Genomic DNA, 7,625 nt, shown 5'->3' on the forward strand with positions numbered 1-7,625 from the left:
GCAAAGCAGGGTGAATTGGGCCACTTTGGGATCCTTTATCGATCCGTGGCGAGGCAGTATAAAAGAGGGGGAGGTACCTGCTGGCGGCGGCCGCGTACACCTCGTCATTAGCCGCGGCGTGTTGCTTCCCTGGACTGCAGCGTAGAGCATTCGACTTTCCCCGGAGCACACGAGTTCGAACCCGCCACGACCGCGGTATGTTGTGTTGGCATCTGCAACGTCAAGTCATGTTGCGATGTTGTAGGCCCCGCGCCACGACACGACATCTCCACACACAGACCCAAGGTCCCAGGGATGTAGTAGATAGGGACAGTGGGAATCTCGTTAATCCATTCATGCGCGTCACTAATTAGATGACAAGGCATTTGGCTATTCTCTGCGCGGATTGCTCTCCGCGGACTTTCCATATTTCGGCCCGGCATGGTCACTAGGAACAACGGAGTCCTACTCGTAGAGTACCTGGCAAGTTGGCTGTTGGTACTCTCTGTTTGCACGGAGCTCCCAACATATAACGAGAATTAACGCGATGTTTCCTTCAGTTTTCCTTGCTCGTATTCGTACTATCAAGACTTCCAACCCGGCCGTGCCAGCACGACGTGAAACCCGCTGACTGACCCACCAGGGAACTCTTGCCGTGGGCAAGAAAAATTAGCCAAGAACAGAGTCCTCTAGCTTTGAGGAAACGGGTGTTAGCCGAACAGTACCTCCCGACACCATCCGTTACCGGGAAAGACCGCGTGGAGGTACCCGCCCAGAGATGCGCCCGGTCCGTGATAGACGCACTCTGGCTCTGTCGCCGTGGCCCGCGTGTTCGTGATCTCGGGCCGAGCGACTCGCACTGCTAGCCTATACCACACAAATGCTTAAGCCTACGCACCAAAATGATGTAGAATTGATGCAGCTTGCGCCATTGTCGATGATGTAAAATTTGGTCACTTTCCCGCTTGGGTGTAAAAGGCCCTCACGTTCCGGATCCCCGATGTCTTGACGTAAAAGTCTGATGGCCTGCGACATGAGTTGTAAAGAGACTCGATACCCGGTACCACCAGATTAATAAATAAATAAATAAATAAATAAATAAATAAATAAATAAATAAATAAATAAATAGTTATCATGGTCCGCCCTCTCGGTACCATTTCGTCAAGATTCGACGTCACTTTAGGCTAGCAGGCTGGTTGGGTCGGAAGTTTTATCCGACGGGCTGGAGGCCCTCGCCGGCTTGCGGGGAGCATCGTAATCCATGAACATGTGGTATTGCTCGATGGAGTTACGTAACGCTATCAACGATTTATGATCAGCGTTTTACGGTCTGTTATATTCAACTTTGATAGGTTCCGGACCGTCTCCTTAGCTCCCCGCGTCCCTACCACAATTGGTAGAACTTCTGCTGACACTGCTCCTAATTTATGCCGCAGGTGAGGTAGCAGTCAGCTATATTTTTGTACTTTGTCTTTGTGTCCCTGAGCAAGGTAATCGTTATCTTCGTGGCGGACGGTGATGTCGACCACGTGGATCCCTTTCTGGCTCTGTATCACCAGATCGGGTTTGAGATTCCCGCCCAAGGCCATCTTAAACATGGGTTCCCTCGTTACCGCTACCTCTTTGTCCCTTTTCGTGATTCTCTCTATGATGAGATCCTTGATCTCATCGTGGCGGCGGATCGTATGCTGCTTCATACAGGGTGTCCCATGGAAAGTTGCTGCAACTAATCAGCTGTCATTTTTAAACGTATGCAGTTATTGAAAAAATAAAAATTGCGTTGGAAAGAGGAAAGTCTGCAGTTTTTAATGGGTATCAATAAAATTTAGCAAAATGTTTGTATATCAGTTTATTTCATTAATGAAAAATATGCTAATAATCAAGTAAGCTAATGATAAATATTTTCAAAGTGTGCATCATATGAACTTGTACAAAATCAATTCTTTTACGAAAACTTGTGAAAACTTTTTCTAACATGTCGTCTTTAATGTTGCTGACGACCTTTTTAATAGCTACTACTAAATCTGACACTGTTTCTGGATTTCCGGCATAACAATGGTCCTTAATGTATCCCCAAAGAAAGAAGTCACATGGATTTAAATTCGGCGAGTACGGTGGCCATTCTAGCCCCCCTGGGCAAATTTGGGGTATCCCAGACTGATGACTCGATTGCCATAAACTTTATGGATTGTTTCGAAGACCTCCTGGGTTCGATGTGGTGTCGCTCCATCCTGCATGAAATGAAATCCTCTGACCAGGCCTCTTTTTTTGCATGAGGGAAGAATTGTGTTTCGAGAATCTGCTTGTAACTTTCACCAGTGACTGTTGATTCGAAGACTTGCAGATAAATTCCTTTTACCGAGATCGCAGCCCATGCTGTTATTTTTTGTCGATGTAAAGGTTTAGCCAGGGAAACGTTGGGATTTTCCGACCCCCAAAATCTATAATTTTGTTTATTAATATAACCATTTAGCCAGAAATGTGCTTCGTCCGTGTAAATTATCAATTTTGCATCAAGTCTCCATCTTCAAACATTCCATTTATCGTCTTGCAGAATTCCACACGTTTCGTCATAGCGCGTTTGGTTAGCAATTGATGGGATGTTACTTTTTATAGGGATGCATTTTCAGGAAATGTTTTAAAATCCTGTGTAACGTTGTTTTGGATATTTCAAGAGCTTGGGCAGCTTTCCAAATGGAAGAATTTGGATTCTCTTCAAAATACTTCTTAATATCTTCAATGTTTTCTTCTGTAGCTACAGACACAGAAGGACCTGGCAGATCATGTCTACGGTCTTGGATAGTTCCATACTGCATAAAATTATCGATAATTCTGATTAAAATAACACAAAGCATTATTTTAATGCAGATTTATTGCCAAAAAATGGAGTGACGTAACGCATACGTTGAAAGAAATAATAAATTCTAACCTTTTCAGCGTGTTTTCGCTCTTAACTTTATGTGTTCCGTATTTAGTACAAAACCCCCTGTAAGCATTGCTATAAACTTTTCCTCTGGAAAAGAAGCACTCGACAAGATAAATCTTTTCTTCCGTCGTCAGATTACTCATTTTGACGCGCACGGACTTGCATCTACCACAACCAGAATAAAACTGCGTACACTCAGATGAACGACCGTTAACCGTAAGACCCTTTCTGAAGTCATGGAGGGGAGAACCAATCGTTTACTTTCACCAACTTCCCATGGGACACCCTGTATATGTGCACTGCCCCAGAATGTGCGCTAGTGTCTCCGGTTGCGCCTTACACTTCCTGCATTTAACGTCCGCCACCAGGCCGGCTCTATGGAGTGTTGTTCGATTTGCGGTAGTGTTGTTGCACATTTTCAGAGCCGTTATGAATCTGCATGGCTGTAGGAGCTGTGGATTGTACAGCCATGCATTTCCAAACTTATCGCCAGTGTGGGACTTCACTGACTTTCCTTGCGACACCAGAGCCGACCATCATGCGAGCTCTTTCTCTCTTTGGCCCTCGCCTTGTGTTGTCGAATGTCCTGCTTTGTCACTGGCCAGTTAATTCGGGCAGACTTCGCCAGACTCTTGAGACGGTTCACCATGCCCGCGTCGTCTGCCAGAGCTCGCATCGTTGGATCTGGCGATCCGATAAATTGCAAGCCTGTTCTCAAGCTGGAGCACACTACCAAAGCTTCCAGCTTGGGGAACCCTAGTTCCACATCTCTCTTACCGCAGTATATGAATCCGTCGGCCGTTGACTGCTATAAGTGGTAAATATCTCTGATCACTACCCGTAGCTCCTGGTCAAGCTGCCTAAGTAAAGTGACTGACGGTAGCGCCAGCACCAACTGATACAGGTAGTGCGGGACTAGGTAAGTAGAGATCAGATTTACCTTTTGGTGTGGTTTCAGCGCCAGCTTTTTGACTCGCTGTAGCGCTGTGCAGAGATCAGGCTTGAGGCTCCTTATGTCTATTCCAGCCCAAGGAGATATTTTCACACCTAGGTATTTGATCGCAGTATCCGCATCCGCGTACGGAATACTCTCTCCACTATTTAGAATCAGACCGGGATCTGCCACGTACCAGGAGTCTTTGGTGCCCACTATGCGGAAAGTAGCGCATTTGGCCGCTGAAATGCTCATACCTAGCCCCTTTAGGTACGTTTCCACAATTCCTAGCAGATTTTTAGCATGTGGTGCTGTGCGCGCCGTCACGATTATGTCGTCGGCAAGCGCTAGGACTGAGGTGTTGTGCTCACATCCGATGTTATACCCCGGCTGACTTTCCAGCGCTATCAACATTGGCTCCATCACCAAGTTGAATATTAATGGCGATAAGGGGTCTCCCTGCTTAACCTCGCGCTGGATTTTTATCGCTACTTCCTCCTCGCCGTTCTTTATAACTGTGTGCACATCCCGGTAAGAGTCTACCACGAGCCGCACCACAAACTCGGGTAGCCCTTTTCTACGCAGTGCCTCTCCAATAATCTCATGCGGTACCGTGTCGAACGCTTTGGAGTCGTCCAATTGCACTGCGACCAGGCCTCCTGTTTCTTTCGAGTGCTGCAGCAACTCGCTCAAGATGAGCACGTTATTAAAGCAACCTGCTTCGGAGGTGAATCCTTTTTGGCGTGGATTCATTGTGACGCTTCGCCGTAGCTTCTGGTCAACGATCCTCCAGTACAATCGTGCCAGAAGGGAACCTATCGTGATCGGCCTATAGTTTCTTACTAGCGTCTGGTCCTGGCCGTCTTTCGGCAGAAGCGTCGTTCTGTTAACCCTCCAGGCTGATGGCTGATACCCACGGACCTCTATAATGTTGTACCACAGCCGGAAGATTTCTCTTGCGGTCCTACCGCTTATGTCCCGTTTGACTAGGCCGTCTGGGCCTGCCGTGATATTTGTTTTAGTGCGAGATATTCGTTTATCTAACTCGCCACTTATGATCGGAGTTAGGATTTCGTGCAAGTCTAACTCCGGTTCTCTTGTCTCGAATTTCGGGAGGTTAGTGTGAGCTTTGGTTTCCCACAGTGAGCTGTATAGGTTTTTGATATCGACTGTCTCCAATTTTGCCCTCTTCTGCGCAGTAAAGTCGATACTCTCCCTTGCATGCTTAGCCAGAAGGCCTGGATTTTCCCTATACAGCTCTTGAGTCCTGGCGTATTTATATTGTTGTATCCGGCCGTTCCGTCTTCCTCTCCTCTTGCCAGCTTTAGTTTTCTTCTTGGCCGCTACACTGCTCTCTGCGAAGTACTTAGCCACATGGTCGTCTACGTTCTGCATCTCCTCTTCGCTAGGCAGCTGCCGCTGCTGCTCGATTATATTCGCCAGGACTCCTCTAAGCAGCTGGACGCAAGCTGCTGCTTCGGCCGAGGTAGCAGCAGGGGCCTCGTCTCGCAACACTGTTCTCGCTACCTCTTCTCTCCATGCGGCCTCTTGGAGAGTTGCCGAAGCTTCTTCGCGCGTTTGTGCTTCGCGCTCGGCACGAGTTTCGTCGGCCGTTTGAGGCGGTGGATCCCCGGGAGTGACAGGCAGCTCGTCAATCTCCTCGGTCACATCATTTTCCTTCCTCTTCATCCGCTTCCGCTTCGTCTTCTTCACTCTGATCGTCTTCTTCGCTTTGATCCGGGGTCTTGTATGGAGCTAGAGCTTCTTCCATTTTCCTCTTGTAGGCTGCCGTGCCTCGTTTATCCCGGATCTGCTTGGCTGTTTTACCAGGCAGGTGTTCCACCATCTTTGTCGCTATAAACTTTTTATTCCTTAATTCGATTTCCAATTCCAGCATTCGTCTTTCTTCTTGCTCTGAGAAAACCTTGCCCTGCCTGGCTTTCGGTTCTGTTCCTGCCAACCTGCTTGCCCTCGCTTCGTTTCGAGTGGCAGGATGCACGTGCCGCTCGTGCTGTGAGGGACCCGACTTCGTTTTGTACGCTTTGCCACATTCCCGGCATTTATGGTCTCCATCACTGCCTGCACGTTTAGGGCCTGGGCACTTCGGAATGTGGCAAAGCGCCGGGTGCTCTCTGTTAAATTGCTTTTCGCACCTAGCGCACTTAAATGTAACTTCTGCGTCTGGAAGGCGCTCAGTCACGTGCCGTATCTCATCCTTTAGGCTGAGCGCCATAAAGTTACCCTTATTCGTCCGGAGACACCTCTGACAACTCCTTACGAACGGCACTGTAATTTCAAAACCGTCGCACAGTGGTCCGAAACGCAAAATTCGCGAAAAAAACATCTCTTCAATAAATACTGTAGTTATATTCATATATTATCATTTATTACTATAAAAGTAGAGATCTTGAAGTTATTTTGTTGAAAAATATCAACGTTTTCGAAAAATAATACTTTACTTTTATTGTAAATTATACATATAGAGATTATACATATAGAGAAGCATTACTAATACTATCATTATTACTATAATAATACTATCATATTACTATCATAATTACTAGAATACTTTTTTTATTATATTTTATATATTATGTATTTTTTTATATTTTTGTATTTTAATAATTTTTGTTTTGTCTTTTTTTATTTTGTGTTTTATTTATTCTCAATTTTATTCGCAAGTTTTTATACTTTATACTTTTCTTATTGCACTATATCATTGCGTTAATAAGATAGGATTAATAAGATATTTGTATTAATTAGTAACAAGTATTTTTAAGTACTTAACAATCTTTGTCTGAACTTGTATCTGACTCAGATTTTTCTCCTGATTCATGTTCTGTAATTTCGCTTGTAGGTACATTAATTAATTGTAAAACTTCTGGATGTAATATACGTTTCTTATCCTTTTTTACATGATCAAATGAACTTAAATATGGATCAGAACTAAGTATTAATCTACGAAATAAATCTTCGTTTAGTTTTAGATAAGAACACTTTCTTGTATGATGTTCGTGGTAATACCTAATATGTTTATTTTTAGCTTCTTGAGCTTCCTCAGAGAGTTCTTCTATGGGAAGAATAAAATCTTTAATCACTGTGGATCCATGAATAAGGATTTTGTGCACCGTAACAGGCATGTAATACCAGTCATAAAGTGTGATATATTTTTTGGCGGTCTCTAAACAATATTGCTGAAATTCTTCAAGTTTTATTTCGTAACCTGAATTTATAGCTTTTAAAATTGCAGCACATCTTTTAATAAGGTCTTGATCTATACCAGTAATTTCTGCAGATAATGACGGATTAGAAAAAAAATCTTCTTGCAGTATTACCATCATTACTTGTACCGTACCCGGGCTTAGGAACATCGACAATAAGTCCCATGTTTCGACGAAATTTTTCTTGTAGTAATTTCTTTCGACATTCGAAAATCGGTCTATTTTTTTCTTGTACCTTCCAGGTCTTAATCTCTAGCCTATACGAGATATGTAAGAAGCATTCAAAAAACCGAATATAAGCATGAAGAACTGACAAGCCATATTTACACATATCTAAATTGGCAGTTTTCTGTTGCACGTAATTTATATTATTCATTTGTGATATTGTTGCACCACAAATATAACAACGCATTCCTGAAAGCACCTGACATATGGGAACATTGCAACAATAAACCTTTTTAAGTTGTTTTTTTAGTTCCCGGGGGTTCTCTAAACATTGTTGAAAGAGTAACGAAAAGCTTGATGCCATTCCTAATTCAGTCTACTAGTGAGTGGACCCAAAGG

This window comes from Ooceraea biroi, chromosome 13 (assembly GCF_003672135.1).
Source record: "Ooceraea biroi isolate clonal line C1 chromosome 13, Obir_v5.4, whole genome shotgun sequence".
NCBI classification, from domain to species: domain Eukaryota; kingdom Metazoa; phylum Arthropoda; class Insecta; order Hymenoptera; family Formicidae; genus Ooceraea; species Ooceraea biroi.